At 38.9% G+C, this 20,471-nt stretch overlaps 1 long non-coding RNA gene across 1 annotated transcript; it reads left to right on the plus strand.

The window, feature by feature from the left end:
• Nucleotides 1-722: 722 nt before the first annotated feature.
• LOC146582507 (uncharacterized) lies at nucleotides 723-19,981 on the plus strand. Its single transcript, XR_014888184.1, has 3 exons — nucleotides 723-839; nucleotides 9,867-9,936; nucleotides 16,688-19,981. It is a non-coding gene; the product is annotated as an uncharacterized LOC146582507 (long non-coding RNA).
• Nucleotides 19,982-20,471: the final 490 nt, after the last annotated feature.

Raw genomic sequence — 20,471 nt, forward strand, 5'->3', positions numbered from 1 at the left:
AGAATGTGGATCAGACAGACACCCAGCACTCGTTAGCTTATTACTCTCTTATTAGGAACATTTTTGCCTTGCATGGATTGGCAGAGTCCTGCTAGCCACCCTCTTCACATGGCCCAGGCTCTGTCAGAGCTGATCAAAAGACATTTCTTCACATCTCCAGACGCCAGGGAAAAAAGAAGAAGAAAAGAGGGAGAGAAGAAAAGAGCCAGAAGGGGGCATACTGCTCTCTCTTTACTCTGGTCTTTTGGTGAATGAGGACATTTCACAATACCCTCTCCTTTTTCTTTTTTTATTTCTTCCACTGCAAAAAAAAAAAAAAAAAGGAAAAAAGAAAAGAAAAACAGCACTTCCCATCGCATTTGGCCAAATTGTTCTTGCCATATCAAAAACAATTATCCTCAGGTGAAGAATGTGCCTGCAGAATTACAACCATTCCAGGGGGAGAAAGAGGTCTTCACAAATCTGACTGGCTTCCAGGCAGCCAAGACCCCCTCGAAGTGGTAATGAAAAGTGTAACTTTAGCCTCCCAGCTGTACGTCTCAATCCATAATCCTTCCCCAAAAACCTCACCGTAGAGCCGCCTACCACTCCCATGGCGTTCCCAGCCTGTGCCGGGCTGGGCCTACACTGATTTATGTGGTAGTCCCGTGTCATACTCTCAACCTGAAAAGGATTTGCTCTCCTATATTTACCAGGGTGGTCAGGGCAGCTCTCTGGAAACACAGAAAGCCCAGTCTCCGGGCCTCACTCCCGCACAGTCGTTTTACCCCTCTGTGCCAATAACATGGAGATTTTGGAGCTCCAGTGTTTCCAAAGTGGGGTGTTTAAGCAGTGCAGAGGTGAGTGTTTGTGTATTTAGTACGTACTATTTACAAATGTATCATAGCACTAAGATTTGGTAATTTGGCCTGTGAAGTGACAATGGGCCAACGCTGAAACGCACAGACCGATTACACTTAACCATGATTTTTTTTGTTGCTGTTGTAAAAATGCATTTATTGATCTTTGTGCAATTGCATGGCTGCTGCTCCTGTGTCATAATGGTGCAGTGTAATTTTCCATTGCAATGATATACAGTATGCTCACTACTACTTCAGGCTCAGAAAAGTGTTAGAGGAAAGTGTTTTACAGTAATCTCCCAGTAGCCCACTGCTACTTTGAAAAACTAGATTAAAAATGTATTAATTTCAAGTAAAATATTCTGTCAAAGTTAAAAAGGAAGATAGTAATTGGTAGAATAATAACTAATTGATGACGTGAGTGTAAATGACAGACTTTCAAAGAGTTAAACACATAAAGAAAGAGCGGTCGTAAAGTAGGTCTGTCCATCACAGTTTTTACTCCTTGGTGCAGCGGACTTGGGTAAAGTACAGATTGTGCTACTTACCCCGAAGATGACGCAGGTTCCTAAAAGAGGTGAGAGCATGAACACATGTTGTTAGATGAGCTGTTGTGGATAGCGGTGGTCCACTCTGCCACTGTGCATCCACTCCAGTCAAGTAAACAAGCCAAGGTGACCTCTGGACAGCTGGGTGTATACATCCTGTGGTTGGTTGTCTACATGGTGTGGCAGTGAAATCAGCGGGTGGTTGACGCAGTCTCTAAGAATGGGATCAGCTCATCTTATTTTATGCGTGTGTGTGTGTGTTGGTGTGGGTGTGCGCGCACACTAGTATTTGATGTGCCTGCACATGAATGTCTTGTATGCATGTACATTTGACAGCCATGTGGTTAATAATGAACAGTGAACAGGAAATGAAAGCATTATTTCTTGGAACATGCTCAGCGCATGCCTGATATAATTCGCATTTTCTGCTCGCCATCTTAGTTGATGGCTCAAAGTAAGAGAACCTGTTCTGTAAAAAAATTTCAAGAAGCTGGTGTTACCATCTCCTTAGCAGAAATTGCCAGAAATTTCTCGTGACCTTCAATACACATTTAGACCAATGCAAAATCAGACAAAATGGCCGCTGCTGCTAAGCTAACTGGGGAGGAAGAAGATGGAGCTGATGCTTATGCTTCTACATGAAATCAGCGACTAGATGGTTGACTTCTGCAAATAGCGACATTACGAGGACTCTGGAGTGTAAAATGCTACATTTGTCAAGTTTGTTTTATAAGCTAGATATCGCTGTAATACCTTTTATTTCAAATATACAGTATTATTGCATTACACAAGCGAATCACTTTGTCAAAGGTTTCGTTACACCACAGCTTCACACTGACTCAACACACGTGCAGTTTAGTTTGCTTGGCATTGGATTACTTACAATTAATAAGACGTCGACAAAAATTTAGTAAACAAAATAACTATTCTTTTTTAACAAACTTGAATATTGGATTGAGTGAGCGCATAAACAGTTGAAAGCCTTCATTGTATGACAGAATGAAAGCCTTCAGTTTTTTCCCCCCTTTTTTTCTCCCTATGCATTTAAAACTTTGAGGAATCATGGGAGAGATAGTTTTCTTGAAATCTAAAGGATAAGACTGCTAAGTTTTTCCTCAACTATAGTTTCACACTGATCACGGCTTTTCAAGTTTAGAATGTGGAGGAGAAAAATTGGGTTTTACAGTTTTTGCCATCGTTTTCAATGTTTCTTAGACAGACAAACAGATAAAAGAAAGAAAGAACAAAGTCTTTGAAACTATAATGAAAAATTAAACTGGGAATTTTATCTGTTAAAATCATGGTAATCTATCAAATTAATCAGGCGTTATCTAAATTAACTGATTTTACAATGCCATTACACTAACCTAAATAAAAGAACTGCTATGAAAAGCAAATAGTTATTGTCTGTACTTTAACTACAATTGACCTACTGGTTTAAATACAATGTAGTAAGATTGGTAAAGAACTGATGATTTGTGGGAGTATGTCACTGTCTGCAAAAATACAAGGAACACCACTGACAGTTTAATGTCCTCTTTACAGACAATCATAAAAAAACAGATGGCGTCTTTCCTTTTACAAACTGGGAGAAGTTTCACATTTCAGTCCAGCAGAAGCATCTGATTTGAGTTGCACTTTTTGATCAAAAACTCTAGTTCTTGTTTATCATTGCATATTATTTGATTGAGATGAGAGCCTCCCATTCAAGACAATGTCCCTTGAAGAAATAAAAAGACTTGAAATAAGAGAATCTTGCCAATTAGACACGGAGAGTTAATGAATTTCATTGTCTTTTGATGCTGCACAATAAGTTTTGCAGATGTAAAAAAACAATGGAAAAGAATTACAAAGAATCTTATAAACAGATGGCTTTTTCAACAAGCAGCTAAACTAACAAAATGTATGCATAATTACTTTCTGATTGTTCTCTGTCTGACATTAGCAGGAAAACTTTTTTATTAATTCTTGCGAACTTTGATATCTCCATCTGCTGAAATTACAATGAAACTCATAGAGTTTGTTAAAGCTTTTTCTTTTTACAGAGAGTATTCGGATGTGTATGAAAGGACAAAACAAAGCTCTTATATATGTAATGAAAAAAGTTATTTTTGTTTTAATTACCTTTTCAAAAATGTGCATTGCCTCCTTATGCTTTATGTCGATTTTACACATTTATTTTTTTTTAAATCAGAACAAAACACCGAAAATACGTTTTTTCAATTAACCTTAAAATAGTTCTTGATGGGTTTTTGTTCTTAATGTCTCTGTGAATACATTTTTGCGCATTATTATTTTGATTTATTTCATTTTTTTCATTAAACATTTTTTTTTATTTTTAAAAAGGCATGCTCTCCACCCTTAACTTTAAATCGCAACAGTAATTTCAAATAAAATTTATTTGTCCTAATTTAATTTCACTCAGCGAAAATCCGCGACTGAATATTAACATTGAACAACATTTTACCAATGCTGTATAATGTGCAAATTTTTGAAGTTCTTCTTTTTATTGATATTACTTTAGTGTTTTTCAGCACTAGTGAAATGCCAGGAATTTGAAAATTTCACGGGGACAGAAAAATTCAAATCACTGTTCTTTTAGCAAAAGGAACATTTCCGTCAACAGAAAACACAGTCTTGGAATTAGATTAATCAACAGTTAGAGTGTACCGCTAATAGGTTTTCTAAAAAGGGCATCTTTATTTGTATTTCTTTATTATCTTGTGATATGAGTATGCTGTGTATCGTGTGAAACAAAAATGATAATCACAATAATAACGACAATGTGACCAAAAATAAAGTAAACACCCCATCATTATCTCTGAACAGAATGCATTCAGGTAGGTGGCCTGCTCATGCCACATCAGCCTCATTTTCATTTCTTCAGGTTAAATTGATTCGCCTGAAGGTTGTGGTCAAATATTTCTTTAAATGCATCATGTACTTTAAATTAGCCCTACCATAATTCAGGTGTACAAAAGAGACATGTCAGAGTCAAACCACTGATGAGAAATAAATAGCTAAAGAGAGTTGTGGGTGTTCTTCAAAGAAGCTTCAATTTAACACAATCAAATTAAAGCACTCATATTTTAGGCCCACAAGTGCTATTCCTGCTCTCTGGACTTTAGGCTTTTTCTTTTCCAAAGATATAATTTAGGAAATCTGATATATTGTGGCGTTCTTATTTTGTTAAGGCAAATACATAATTAACTGTTAATAAATCATTTAAGACTAATAATCAGAAATTTAATCAACATTTTTAATTGGAGATCAGGGAATTGGGAGTTGGGCCTTGAGTTTTCTGCACCTTCTAAGGCTCTATAACAAATGTATTATTATGGTCTTAAAAGTTTCATGACTACATGATAAATCTGAAGAGTCGTCTGAGCACTGCCAGACATCACTTTTGATTCAAGGATGTTATTTTGTATTTGCAAAAATGACATACATGAGATGTGTCCTGTGCAGATGTTACTGCCAGAGCTGATGCCCGTTTTAAGGACTCTGATGTGCAAGTTTGAACTGAGGAGATTTACTAACATATAGCTAGTATTTAAAAACAGCAATAGCCACGTCTAGTCAAAAGTGAATGGAAAAATTGCAAAATAACACTTCCAAACAAACTGATATTAATCATATTAGTAGTATGTATATTCTGAGATCTTAAATAACAGGCATGTCTTTTAATTAAAAATTAAAATTCATCTAGTGTTATGAAACCAGCCGTTTAACTGCCAACGTCCTGCCGCTTGTTTATGGTGACATCTCATTGCTTGGTCAATGGGTTCTGCCAGTGTGCATCTTTATTAGTTTCTATGCACTGCTGGCGTGCACTCCCTAGTAGCAGCAGGGACAGCCCTTATCCCTCCTCTGTGCTCCACCTCATAGTAAGCCTTGGATTTGAGGGACAGGCAGCTCAGGACAGAACGAGCGGGCCAAAGCAGCACGTAAACAAAGCTCTAAAGCATGAGGCCACACTCCTGTGTGTCTTTCAGAGACAACAAATAAACCACACTCACTTCTTGAAAAAGACATCACAGTTTATGCTTCATCTGCCACACAGCCAGGATTCACTTTAAAAGAAAGTTTAAAAAGTTAAAACAGAAAGTTACCTGTGGAGCGTCTGAAGTCAATCTTTGAACAAACAGCACAAAAAAGAATCCATCAGCCCAAATCCGCACGTGTTGGCTTAAAGTCTTCATAATAACATGGATACCGACTCCCTTCAATAAAGTCACTACAAGTTTACAACATTTTGTTAAATTATGAAAGACCAAAATAATATCAAATTCACACATGGCGAAACAGGCGATGTTACTACCTTTAAATCTGTAGAGTGAATTCTTCATTCCAAAAGGAGAAGTTTTCTCCCGGGGAGCACCAGGAGGTGCTGTAAAGCAGTTAGTCTTTGATATCATAACACCACCAAAAACAAACATGGCTGATGAGGGGGTCAGGGCTGACAGTAATGTATACTGGTTCAGAGAGTCAGTGCAACATTAACGTTTGTGGAGCACTCTGGGCCCGGAGCATCAATATTAAGACCCCTCTTCATGCCCTTCTACCTGGGGCTCAGAGAGGCAAGAGGAGATGCACCCTGCTATGACCTCTGCTTAAATATTCAAAGTCATGTCGAAAAATGTAGTGCTGTGTTGACTAGGAAGTATTCAGCAATGCTTAGCACCCCGCCATGCAACGTGTCACAATCAATGTAAAGTTGCATCTTTTTCTTTAAACTACTGGACACTGGTGTTATTGAATTTATGTCACAACTTTTCCAAATGCTTTTTTTCCAATGAAATATAGGCCACTTGATTACATTTATCTGTTGAACGAATTTAGAACATTTTCGTAAAATGTCTCAAGCAGAGGTTTACAAGCAGTTTCAGTCGTTCTTAGTTCGTGTTTCTGCCCATTTTACCACTGGGAATGCTAGCTATGAAGGAAAAACCATGGGTTTAGTTGGGGGGAAAGTGGATTGATTGTGTCAGTAAAACAGTAAAAGGTTATTCATAAAGTCCCAGATTAGGCCCAGCATAAAGTGACAAACTAAAAGACGAAGTGAGGCGACCCGATCCTCCTTCATCCTCATCTGAAGTGCTAAACCTCACCCTGACTTTGTAACACTGAGGCTTGTGAGTCACAACTGTGAAGATATAATGTTATTTAAACCCAATCTGTCACCAAATGGAGCGAAAAAAATGCTTGCCAAGTGCACAAGTCTAACATTACCACTTATGAGACACACACTCCCACACACACAACACTCATACACCTCCCTATCTTCATGTCATTATACAAGCAAAATCGGCAATTAATAGAAAAAAGTGAATTCGTGGAGTTATCATTAACACAATCGCTATCGAAGGTCAGGTTAGGCATTAAGTAAGTGACAGAAGTATCAACACTATTATGTGACTTAATATGACACAATTATGTGAAATAATTAGCCCCTGTAACTGTTGGGTTATTTTAGATGGTAATGAGGAAACATTTGAAAATATTTTGTTGATGTGCTAACTTACAGTAATGAATCACTTTTTAGCGAGGGATATTATGGCATCCCCCTAGGGTCTTAGTTGTTGCCTCAGTGCGTGACCCACTTTGCCTTTTGCTAATTTTGACAGCTCAATTCACGGATACCCAGCCCTTCACGAGTCTGCCACCTTCTGCAGCAATATTGAAGTTGGTGACAGACAAGAAACACTGGCATGGTGGTGCCCTGATGGTGCCCAAGTGGTGCTCTGAAAATGCTTGTTGCCACATGCCCATAATGGGTGGACGTCTGCTAGCTTTAATCCATAAAAAGTTAGTTTTATCAACAGTTCTTGACTTTCATATGGGCATTACTTATTTTTCAAGTGAAAGTACTAATAGTAATAGCAGAAAAAGTAGGAATACATGTGTACATTTTGCTTGCTTGCATTGCTATACCTACTATCCTATCAGCTCATTATTACTAGTAACACTTAAACAGCATTTAATGTTATACAGAGCTAAATTTAACTTAATCCTTCTGGGTGAGACGTGTAAAATACTTACACTGTAAGCAGCCACGTGCCACAAAATGTTTCCATTTGAAATGCATGGCTGAAGTATAGTAATATGGCATGGAAATACGCAAGTTGAGTTACTGACGTAATTACTGTAATGATATTGCAACTTATATTTCATAACATGTTTGTCTGCGATCATGATGTCTATTTCATGTCGGTGAAAGTAAGCATTACAACCGGGTATTCCAGTCGATATCGTCTTAGATCTGTCAATTTAATATAAGCATTTATGTATTTCAGGGCAATGCCACACATTTCTTCATTATAAAACTTCAGATTGTTGTAAGTCTTTCATAGTTTTGAGGCAGTGTGATGCAACAAAGACTAATATAAGATACGTGAAGCGTGTATTAGTCATTTTCAAAAATATATAGCTTCCGGTGTTTATTCTAAAAAATGTGACAGAGTTCGCTGTTTATGATGCTTTTTTTTTTTTTAAGAAATTTGAGAAATTTGTCCCTGAAATGTTAGCGTGAGAACAGAGTTCTTGGTCTCTTTTCTGGTGTCAAGTAGTTTGACTTTGTCTTGATGAAGGCCAAAGGGTTCTGATGAATTAGTCTGTGTAGGTTTGTTTAACTCAGCAGGTCTGCAGTATAATAGAATGGACTAACGTAAGTAGACTTAAGATATATCATTGAAGCATTTGAATCTGAACTGCTGAGTGAAGCGGTATTTTCAGCCTCTGGCCACATTAAGAACCAAATCAACATGGCTCCTGGGCTTGAAAGAATAATAATAATCTAAATGAAGAAATTATATATTTCCAAAATGAAACTGGAAAAGAATGCACGGTGTGCACGTGGCAAACGGCTGTTCTGTAAAGACATCTGCTGATTACACAGTTTGGGGAGGCCTGGTAGAGAGGAGACTGGCAGAGAAAAGTGTAAAGAGATTGAGACCATACGACAACTGCTTAAAAGCACACAGCACTCAGGCCCTCACAGCCAGTAACTCCGAGCATGAAGCCATAAAGATGTGAGGGGGAAAGTTGCCTTCCCTCTATTTTACACAACAAGAGAACCCTGGCTTCCTAGGGTGGCAGAATAATATTAGGCCGCCAAAATTGAGTCAAGGGCTTTCTCATTTTGTTTAGGTCTGCTACTTGGCAGGCACAGAAAATACCCGGCACAGGCTAGACTGAGTTTTTTCACTGCTGTTGTGGAGTATTAGTAAAAATAAATAAGTAAATAAAATGTCAAAAAATCTCTATTTTACAGTCCTCTCTTGAACTTGCTCTCTGCATGCATCACATGTGCCATGTTCGCCTTCCCAAGATGGTGGCAAATTGGTGTCTGTCGGCGCTGACAGTTACATGCCTGTAGACAGGTCCACCAACATGCATCCCTGCATGAGCACATGTCAGCGCTCTATGTGGCAGGTGGAGACATAGACCTGCTTCAGGTGGCCCATGTGCTGCAGCATGGCTCCCCAGAGAGAAGTGCCATGGTGACGTACTGCAGATGTCTTCCTACATGTGGCAACAAGACCGGCTTGAGAGCTATATCACAGCATTCACAGCCTTTCACCCAACAGGGCCAAATCACTCCACACAAGTGACGTCTACATCCTTCTGTTATGCTCCTTTTAGAGTCAATATTGAATCACCAGGAGCTATAACCTGTGTGATTTGTTCATCAGACCTGTCATGCAGTAACGTATTGTCAGGGTGACTTTGATGTAAGCAAACAGGAAAACATTTGGTTCAGAAATTGATGAAAATCTAAATGCATTTCTTATTTATGCATAAACATTCAGATCGGAATTAATTAAGTTGCGCACTAAGTAATAGGCAAATATTTCCACAGTTATATTAAGCATGTTATCAGTGTAACTGCATCTGAGAAAAAGTTTCATGAGAGATTTGTTTGGATCGATTTCTCTGGTTAGTTACACACAGGCTCTAAAACTGACGTACAGATTCAGAGAGAAAAGAACAGACGGACCGGAGAGAGAGTCAACTATGTGTTCTTTTATCTTTTTCCTTTTATCAAATGTCTATAAATATTGGCTGGAACTACCTTTCCTCAGTGGGCTTCAGGTACTATTGTTCAGCGCGAGTGCTCATTATGACTGAGCTCAGTGTTATTTTGAAAGACAGAAATCTGAAACGGCTTCTCAATTTGCTACAGGGCAAATGTATTTTCTTTTAAATCTGGACATAACTAAATGTACACAGCGATGTTGACTTTAAGTCGATGTTTATGCAGTATTTATGCATAATTTAGCACAATCCATTGTAAAAGGACTTGTTTACAATAGGTTTGGATTTCATCACCACATCTGAGGTGTCTGGTTCTACCTCTTTTTAGCCATATGTGACTGTCTGATCATATGTAGTCAGTGTGTCTTATGTGTGTTTTTCCTAATCCTCCTCTGCCTCTGTGACCTCTCACCCAAGCTCTCTCCTTTTCTTTGTTGTTCAGGTCAGAGTCCATGTACTCGCGCCAACACAGCCACATGGCCACGTTTTGGTATGCAGATACACAGACACAGGTAAGTCTGGTCCAGGTGCACCCCACAGTGATCCTGACCCACTCTGGTTCACCCCGCAGCTCTCAGGTCAAGCCTTGGGCCCAGCAGGTTCCCAGCACAGGTCACAGAAGGCCTCAACATCCCAGAGATGAGACTCCACACTTGCATGAAGAGGAGTGTTTGATGTGTCCCTTAGCTGGGATGTGTTACCATGTTACTATGCCTTTAATTAGCTCCAGCAGCTGCTACTTCCTGGTTGACAGGCCCTGGCAAACTCCACTGTCTCTGTAATCTCTTACAGGTGACTGTCAGTTACGTGTCAGATGTTGTATAGTTGCTGGGATGTGTGTTCTCCTTTAAGTCTAATTAACCGTGAAGTGACAGTAGACAAGAGTAGTAAAAAAGAAAAAGAAGTGCTCGCGCTGCTGTAATGACCACAGCATGTTTCCAAATATGTTATGCAAATACGTCTCCAAGTGCCAATTCCTGCCCATTATTTTTTACAAGTTTCGTGTCTGGTTTCCGAGGATGCAATCATGACAAAGAGATAGCGAAGTTCTCCTGGTGACAGTAAAAGTGCCACTCTGCATTCTTTATGTGGATTTCCAGCTTGCACAAGACATCTTAACCACTGGAAATTGCCCTCTGAGGACTGACAGCTAAAAATTTATCTCAGATTAGATGATTGCACCTTGTTCCCTGCTCTTCTTTGTCACTCCCAAGTTGGGGGATCTTTCCTTAAAACTCCACTAGAGATGAAAAAAGGAGACTTCATAGCTGGCTATGGCATACTAATACCCTGGACTCATTAAATTAATGGGGGCCAGATTCCTCTTACTGAATGTGCACTGATGCCCTTTGAGTTTGCCGGGGCTAGAGGGTGTGCAGCACTTTGAAAGCCCTGACCGGCATATTGAACATGCTTTATTAGAACCCTTTTGAGAGTCCTGGTAGGATGCTCAGTAACTCTTTGCCTTTAAGTTCCCGCACCTCTCTGTGTGATCTCGTCAGATAGCCACTCTATCCTCGGATTCAGGCCTGGAGAGGGGGAGGGGACCTTGCACATTAAATGAGACCAGAGGTGTCCATATCTCAGCAGAAGCCATTCTTTCCTGGAGATGTGAATCTTTGAGACATGGTGCTGAGAAAGCTTTGATGTAGAACGGTGCTCAGTGTAAGACTCTGAAACAGGAGGCTTACAGGCCAGTATTCAGTGGGATTCCCCTTCAGGGAGGAGAATCTGGGCTCTCGTTGGACATTCGTGGAGCGTTGATTTAATTAGTCTATTCTGCTATCCATCCAAGCACTTGAGGCACAGGAATGAAATTCCGTCCGGCAAATGGCCATTACGAATGTCACTGTCCATTTAATGTGAAGACACCACTATCAATCGCTCCATAATCTAGGCAAGCCAAAGGAGTTTAAATAAAGATAAGAACAGCAAAGAAAAGTATATTGTTTTAAATACATTACTGTGTCACAGTGAATGCCTTAAAATAATGGGAGAAATAGAATATTAATACATGAATTTTGCATATTTCCCTGACAGCAAAAAGATGAATTGATAAGACAAGAAAGCTGTTGAACTCTAATTTGCATGATAAAAAAAGTCCCTTTAGAGTACCCTCGTGACTGTTGGAACCACAAGTACCAGATGTTAAGATAGAGCAAATCTACCTCAGTGAAATGAAGATATTAGGCTGGAGAATCATTTATGATTTAATTATTTCAATATTGGTGTTCTAGTAAGGCCCAAACCATGTAGCTTTTTGCTGAGCTCTAAGGATATTTTGATAAAATTATAATCTTCCTCTCTTTTCTGCTCTGTCATCTTGGCTGCACACTATTGAACAGAAACATCACTGACAATGATGTGATTACACAGTCCAGTGTGAGGTAGCGAGACTCATCCAGATGGGCTGGGGGAAAAAAAACTATTTTAAACCCAGCTGAATAAGGCAAGCATCTATAGAAGCACACTGACAGAGAAGATGCAATGCATGAGCCAGACAATGAGCCTCTAGCTGTTGCACATAGCGAATAAACAGAAATCCAGTTGAACTAAAAATGGCTGACTCAGACACACAGTAGAGATAGCATCACATCTCCTGCTATAATCTCTCCCTCTCCCTTTTGCATACGACAAAACAGCACCATATACTTCTTACAGGAAACCATGTTGGGCAATCATTGATTTTCATAGCTAGCTTTGACAGTAATGATTTCATAAAGCCTTTGATTTTAGCTCAATCACAATGGCTGCAACATTGCTGGATACCTCACCTCATTAGCGATTCCATAAGCAGAGAGTGATGCTCTGTTGTAGCTGCTGATACTTACATGCCTCCCACTCTAAAGTGTGGCGGTAATTTATTCTCTCCCCAGTGCTCATCATCCTGATGCAACTCACACAGTGACAAGAATCCATCTCGTAGTACCTGGCAACAAACCGGAGGGGGGGGAGGGGGACAAAGGAGGGGGATCACATATTTTGTGATCACAATCAGAGGCGTGGGGACAGTTACTAGGAAGGTTTAAAACGTCCCAGTGTCATAAAACTCCCACTAGAACACCTTGTGAAGAGTAAAACTGGTCTGATTTATCATAGACATGATCACTCGTTCAACAGGTCTGACTGAGTTTAAATATTTTCAAGAGCAAAGGTAAAGAACAGTTCCCAGATTTGAGCACATATAAGCCATCTTCTGATGCCAGAAGTTTTTCTCAGAGTCTGGCTTAAGCACTTCAAAGTTATGTAGGCTACTATATAGAGAGCACGATTCATTTGGCAGCTTGTATTGTCCAGCTTCAAAAACCTAAAGCTAGCCAAAGACACACTGTGGGCCGTTTTCAGCTTCAGAGAAGAGAAAGAATTTAGCTTGAGCTTAGGGCACCCTTCCCCATCCAGAGATGGGCTTTTTTTCATCTTATCGTAGTCTTAGAGCATTGGTGTGGTGACTATGTGCTTCACAGGTGGGAGTCTGCCTCTGTCAAATGAGGTAGTTCACTAAGGATGGGATTTGCCGCTGTTATTTTTCTATTAGGGAAGAATTATGCTAAGCCTTTAGAGGCCATCTTTGTGTTGCTATGGCAGCCCATATTTCCTACCGGGTTGCGACCTTGAATGACTACAGTGCAAAGCCAAGTAGCCCCAAAACCCTTTGAGGATTAGAACCAGTGTCTCATAGTTATGCAAAACGCCTGTGATATGATTGAACCTTGAATGGATGAATGACAAAGTTTATTGAGATTGCCTCTCTTTTCTTCTGATTGTCATTTGATCATCCCAATCACTTAGCATGCCTTTAAATGCAGCCTTTCAAACGGCAATTGTTTGGGATAAGTTTTCATGCCCACCAACCTTACATTGTTAACTACTAAACCAGTAAAAACAAGATCATTTGTGCTTGTACAAATGTAACGCTAGGGCTGGAACTATTGACTAACATTCATCTTATGTGATAAAATGAATGGAAATTCTCACATAATTTCCTCTTGGATTAATAAAGTATTGGTACATTTATTATAAACACAATGGTCTAAAAGGGGTAATGTCCATTTTGAAACTGATTTTTTTCTTCCTGTCTTGTGCTGATAGATTTTTTAATCATCACCACATACTACTGCTGGAGTTCTAGTGCTGGATTGCAATTTACAGCTGACTTGGATGTTTCTTTCTGCGGCTGGCTATATCTAAGCTTACTAACATTTATTACAAAGTTGAGGTAGAAATATAGTTTGTGCTTATGGATCAAATTAAATGCACAGCCAAATCAATGATTTATTTATTTTTTCCAATTTAGAATTTGTTGCAAACTGTTTTCAAACCAGCCATCAAAGCCTCAAGTCTATTCGGAGGCATGTATAGACAGCTACTCAAAGCTGACACAAAGATGAGGCTTTGAAAGTATGAGATTGACACTATTGTGGTCACAAAGCACAACAGGAGACTACTTTGAAGAGGAAAATGCTTTGAGTATTGGATTTCACTTCAGAAATAGTGGCCAAAGACAAGCTCAGCTACCAGACGTGTTGAATTGGTGTACATTAAACAACAAAACCACGTACACTATATGCCACTTCCGTGTGTCCAAAAAGAAATACGGAAAGGTTAAAACTCTGGTGTTAAAGTTTTGAAACTGCAGATAAATATTATGCACTAGGCTTTTTTTCTGTCTTCTGTATCTTGGGATGGTGAAGGCTTAAGATGCATAAAAACTTGACAATATATCCAAGCAATCCTTACTTTTTTACTTCACAAAATAAAGTGCAGCTATCATAGCCACGTCTTGTTGGCAGTTTGGGAATTGATCAGTCTCAATTCCAAGCTGTATCTTTCTCAACTGGCAGGTCTCCTGAAGTTGACACACTGTCTGACAGTGTCTTGTCAATGACTGAGCTTGACTGAAATCCCCAGCCATGTTTGCTCACTGCCAAAGTGGTATCTATCATCTTATTTTTGACAAATTCGTCACACACATCTCTCAATCTAATTGGTCTTTGAGGTTCCTGTAAGACAAAGATTGCTAATCTTAGTGTGAGCGTTTGAACGGCGCTTGCCATTGAATACTTCTCAAGTCTTTGAGCTTGTGTTCAGCGAAGTTTGAAAAACATGACAGTCACATTTTAGGTGCTCTGATGTCACACAGTCTTTCTGGCTTAAAAGTTCACTCAATATGAGGTTTGGTCTACTTTGATGTGGGGTCTCTAGTGATGCGATTTTAGCATGCTATCTGCCTCTGCTGTTCTCTGTCACCCACTCCTGCAAAGACTGACGTGGGAGCTGCCAGAGCTGAGATTCAGCCTTTTATTCCTGGTGACTACAAATTAAAGATATGGGGAAGGTAAATTCAGGCAGCACCATGACAAGCAGAAGGTACAAACTTCTGCCAGTATTTACTCCTGCGAGAGACACTATACCTAAAAACCTGAAATATAGTCTGGCTCAGTCGTAGATGTTTTTTTCCCCGTTTTGTTTATAAGACGACAAAAATGTTATTTTTAATGTCTAGTGATCGTGAAGAGCTTCTCCTGCTTCAAATGGCAAGAAAAGCAAAGCTATCAAGCCCTGTTTTTGTAATGCATCTCCAGATTAATTTACATAAACAAGCTCACCTGCTTATAAACACCCGGAAAACACGCAGGGAAGTTTATTTATGACTTATTAATTTAAGTTTAAAATACCCCTCTCCCAAACAACTTACAATTCATTTCCTGCACATTATGCAACGTTCCCCCGTCTGAACCTGAGACTGTGAAGTAGTAGCTCTGCGAGGGGGGGTAGAAACGCTGAAACGACGATAAAGATCTAGTAATCTTGTTTTATGCTTATGGCGTCGAGAGAAGATCCTCCGCCCCCTGCGACGCGACGCTCACCTGAAGAAGCTACCGGAGCACCACATGACTCCTCTGCTGCTCACATCACCGTGTCCTGAGAATGGGGATTTAGTGAGGATTAAAGCAGAATATTTCAATTTAGCGCCGGAATTTACCTGGCTGTGCCAAAGTAATTACCTACCCCTTCTGGAAAAAATGCAGTTATGGAAACAGTGAAACACACCTACAGACGGGAACGACGTGAATGGCTCTAAGTCGAATAAAGAGGAAATCTGGGACGTTAATGAAAGTAATTAAAAAACCCGTGTCGGTTGCCAAATCTCTTCATTATATAATAAATAGTTAATAGTGTAAAATAAAACAACGTGCCATTCGGTGTTAGTCCTGTTCGTTAGGTAGCATATTGTGTTAACCCTTTATGTTCTGGAACATTATTATAACATCATTTTTCAGTCTGGACTGGGAGCATAGTCTGTCGAAGACTCCTTAAAACGGAAACGCTATTTTATTATTATTATTATTATTATTATTATTATTATTATTATTATTATTATTATTATTATTATTATTATTATTATTTTGTTTAAAACATTTTTTAACATTATGAGGTTAAATAGATATAGAGGCGAGATATCATTTGGAAATTTCACTGAGTATAAAAGGAAATATTCATATTGGATAGAAAATTATAATTGTGGGAAACCTGGTGTAGTTTCAGTGTATGCGTGTAAGAAAATCGCAAAGGAAAATATAGATGTTAAACTTTAATATTTGTTATATCCTGTAAAAGACATTTTTAAACTTAAAGGCCGAGTTTGAAATCATAATTTTAATATTACAATACATTAAACTGAGGTTGTTGCTGTAAGCTAAAGTTGAATTATTTGTACGTTTACCGTCCTGCTACAAAATAGACGGAATGTGATGTTTTTTGTAATTTATTCTTTTTTGACTCATAACATGTTGACTTAAGTTTGTTGCGCTCAAATGTAATTAGTGGAGTCCCTAGGTGCAAGCTTCTTCAGATTAAAGCTTTTATTCATCTGTGTGATGTGTTTAGGTGCTGTATGGAGAACTGCGCCAGCTCATTTGCTTTAGTTAAAAAATGAAAGAAAGAAAGAAAAAAGGCCTGAATACAATTAGGTGTTGTCTGTTTTTATGATTTATTTCACTGACCAGTTATGACCAAATATACAAACAAAAGGCCTTCATGTTCAAATATAAATACATTTAGCTCTTTGATATGATAACTTTACACATTTTGTTGAGTAATATTTTCCTTCACTGCAAAATAAATGCTTAAATAAAGTGGAATGGTTCCTATGAAAGCATGAAAGGAATGCAGACAGACTAAAAAATAAGATGAAAGATGGGGACGGAGTCATATTTATGCTCTCCGCTTAGCGTCACATTCTCTGATTTGGATTTGACGCAGATTCTGTCGGTGATCTTTCATATTGCCTTTCATCACATGAGAGAGACGAAAACATCTGTAGGATACCTTGTTCGGTCTGTTCTACAGAGAAGACGAGACAGAGGGCCCCTGTGTGAGTATATCCCATGTAAACAGGGCCCTGTGCATTGTGTGAATTAGGTGGATTAGCCCCTGCTTTTGTTGGACATGGTGTGTACACACGGACACTGATTCAGCTCTCCAAAAGCCATTTTGGCCCTCACAACTTTAAGGAAGCCTTACATTCTTAGGAGATGGTCTAAATGGGGGATTCCTTTTGAAGCAACACGGCATTCATTATTGTGTTGGTTCAGGTTTTGTTTGGCAAAATGCAAAAACATTGAATTCAGTCGGAGCCTCCATTATAGTTTAGCCTGCAAAGACGAATGGAAAACATCCTGTTGGTGTCTTAAACTCGTCAAACGAAGCCCCGAATTCGAGTAATAACCCAGTGAACACAGGCAGAGATAAATACCTTTAATTAGACCTATCGAATCTATAATTATTAGTTTTGATTGACTGATATTATTGGTGACATGAAATTGGAGCATGTGGAACACCCACCCATACAGTCTCATCGACCACCCGCCGCGCGTGCACGTGATTTTGAGGTGTAAATAAACATTTGCACGTATTTCTTCATATTTCCAGTTTTTGAACAATTAAGACAAACAATTTAAGGACTGGTTTATTAACGCCGCCCAATTAAAACATCCCCCAGAACCAATTTGTCTTCATATCAGCTGTCCTACCACGATTTCTTCCAAATATTTTCAAAATCGTTGCGAGCGGGTTTCGTCCCTCACGTCTGTCAGGTGCGATCCAACAGATGTGACTTAGATGATATTTTAGAGTCCGTGCTTTTATTTTTTCGTAATCTTTGCCTTTTGAATAGAAACATAGTTTGTTTTTTTCCGATCTGTTCTGCTCCCATAAACTTTTGCTTAGTCCACCTCGTTTCATGTGTCCTCACTAAAAATATGAAATGCAACAGATGTCGGAGACAAAAGAGGGAAATTTAATGGGATACCGATAAAAGTCAAACTGGCCGATATGCAACGCCATGGCCTCTTTACGATTCATGATTTTAGTGGCCAAAGAAAAACTAATTGGAAAACAGTTTTAATGCGGATTTTGTAATAAGAGTACATCAGAAGGCCCGTATAGGCCCCCTCTCTGCGTGACGTTTTCATCAGTATTCATCCACCTGTAGCTTCAAGGCTTCTGTTGATTTTGAAATTAATAATGATTGTTTTCGCAAACTACTCTACTCCCATCATTTGAGTTTGTTGTTTTTTTGTGCTGGTATTTGGTGAAAGTCATTAAAGCCGTGCTGTTGGAGAATAGATTAAAAACTTTAAAACGAGGACAAAAAAAGTGCTTTCAGAGTACTAATTTTGACACTCAGCTTCTTAAATATTTAATTTTATGCATTACTGTACTTTTTAGTTTGGCTGAGGACCGATAAAACCGACGGAAAAAAAGTTAATGTAAATGAAATCTAAACTTAACCAAAGCTATGTTTGTTGTATTTTAATTTATAGAAAATCGTCTTTTTTCTTTTTTTTCTTTTTCTTTTTCTTTTCTTTCTTTCTTTTTTTTTTTACAGCAGAGGGTATTACGGAGTAAGCTACTGATATTCGACCCACAGTCTATTTGTCATAAAAAAAAAAAAAACATTTTCCATTATTGGCGCTTGCAGTGGTTTTGATTTTTCATCACTCAAATGTAGCTGTTTGAAAAAAGTACGTTTTCTATTGCAATTTAGAAGCCCGCGCTGACTGACTTTGATTGTGCTTAATATGAAATGATTTTGCGTCTTTGTGCTTGCTTGTGAGTAAGCGGATTAGACTTGGAAAGATGAGTTTCAACATGTGGTGATAACCTCTTCAAAGAGGAGAACAGTACAGTTTCTTATATTTCATTTACTTCATTCATGTGTTTTTTAAAGGGCCCAAAAAATATCAAGCGCCAGCTTACAAGATTTGAACTGAGTTAAGGGCTAATAGTCTTCAGGATACACATATACAAACCACATCTGAGGTCTGACTGCGCCATTAGTGTATCAGAAGGAATAAAGTTTTATGATTGAGGTTAGCCTGTTTATATGTAGGAACAAGATCCATTACTTTTAAAATCACGTTTTCTGGATATCAATATCTATGCCTGGATATTTATTAGTTAAACGTAGGCCTTCAGTCATACAGTTGTCGCATGTATCATGGAAACCAATTTAATCTATGAGCAAAGGGTTATTTAATAATTCTACCTTGTTTTTCCATGAGGTACAAAGTTTTATTTGGTCTGTGTTTTTAGAAAATGTAGAATGTGTCTGGTCCTCTAAGTTATAGATACTCTTGTCCAACAATCAGGGGAAATCACAGTAATTCAGCAACTACTTCAAAGTAAAATGCCTCTGGAGTCACTAAGCAAAGAAAGAATTAATTTGCATCACATTTTCTAATTAAAAACGAAACTTTTTTTCTGTGTGCAAATATATAGATATTAGGGTCCAGCTTACTGTGCCTAAAATGGCAAGAAAAATAATGGAGAATTTCACATGTTAGACTCACCTCTGCTTCCAATGTAAAAGAGTCCTTAAAGAAGTGCGGTGTGAATAATAACTGAGGCATTATAGGACTTAACTATTAAGAAATTCCATATGTTTAACTGTAATATATCACATAGATTGCAGTCAAACCTTGACACTTTTTAGATGACAAGTATGAGCACAATTTTATATCAGGTCTCCTGATAAAGATGAGTGTTCCAGACTGAGAAGTGAGTGTTTGAGAAAGAGTTATCAAACTAAATGAGGGAACTAAAGCCATTCTGTGTTTCACATCTTAATGGATTTAAAGACAGACCCATTTAATTCACTGGCGTGCTGAACACTTGTATTCACGTGTCTAATTTTACACAATACAGTATGTCTGTGGAGCTAATTGTGCCTAATTGTGTGTGTTCTGGAATGTATGGGCTCATCATAGTTGTCTTGTTGTCTGTGCCTCCATGTGCCTGTGTGCCAGTGTCAGTGTGTGCCCATATGTGAGTGTATGCATGCTCCACTACTCTGTATCTGTGTGTGTGCACCCATGTGTGCTGTATGCAGCCTATTAGTGGAGTTTAACCCCTGTGTTCAGGGAGTCACATCCCCTCAACACACAGGCTCCATTCTTATTCTGAGCTTGCAGCACGTTAACATTTTACTCTCTTCCCTCCCCACCCACCCCGTTCACTTTTGTCCTAAGAGGGCAATTAAGGAAACAAACGTTTTCCCCAAGATAAGCTGGCTGCCAGCTTTGCATACTAATGTATTGCCAAGTGGTTACAAATAGTGAGTGCTCTAATTACCGGCACTATTTTCAATCAGAAATTGCTCAATTTCCCAGGATGAGGTCTCTATGGCTAGGAAAAAAGCCCAACCTGACAGGAGAAAGAGACAATCATCTCTATGTGGAGTGCGGCTGATTTTGTCTGGCTATGTGTGTGTCCATGTGCCCACGTGTGTGCATGCATGTTTGTGCGAACAAGTTCATCTTCCTCTGTGTGGATAGACCCCGGCATGACCCACTCTTTTGCTGTTGCCCTTGACAAGTCAAGAAATGGATCCTGTCAGCCTCTACAGCATTTAGCACCACAATTATCCCCTTTCACAGCCTGGCGGCATTAATGTAAACCACACCAGGCAGTAGTTGCCACTCAGTGATCAGCACGATGTGGTGCACCATCTCTGGGTGAGCAATTTGATGCAATTGTGTTGCTC

The sequence above is a fragment of the Mchenga conophoros genome, linkage group LG2 (assembly GCF_057382185.1).
Source record: "Mchenga conophoros isolate Kocher_MC1m ecotype Shallow Benthic linkage group LG2, M_conophoros_male_GT1.1, whole genome shotgun sequence".
NCBI lineage: Eukaryota > Metazoa > Chordata > Actinopteri > Cichliformes > Cichlidae > Mchenga > Mchenga conophoros.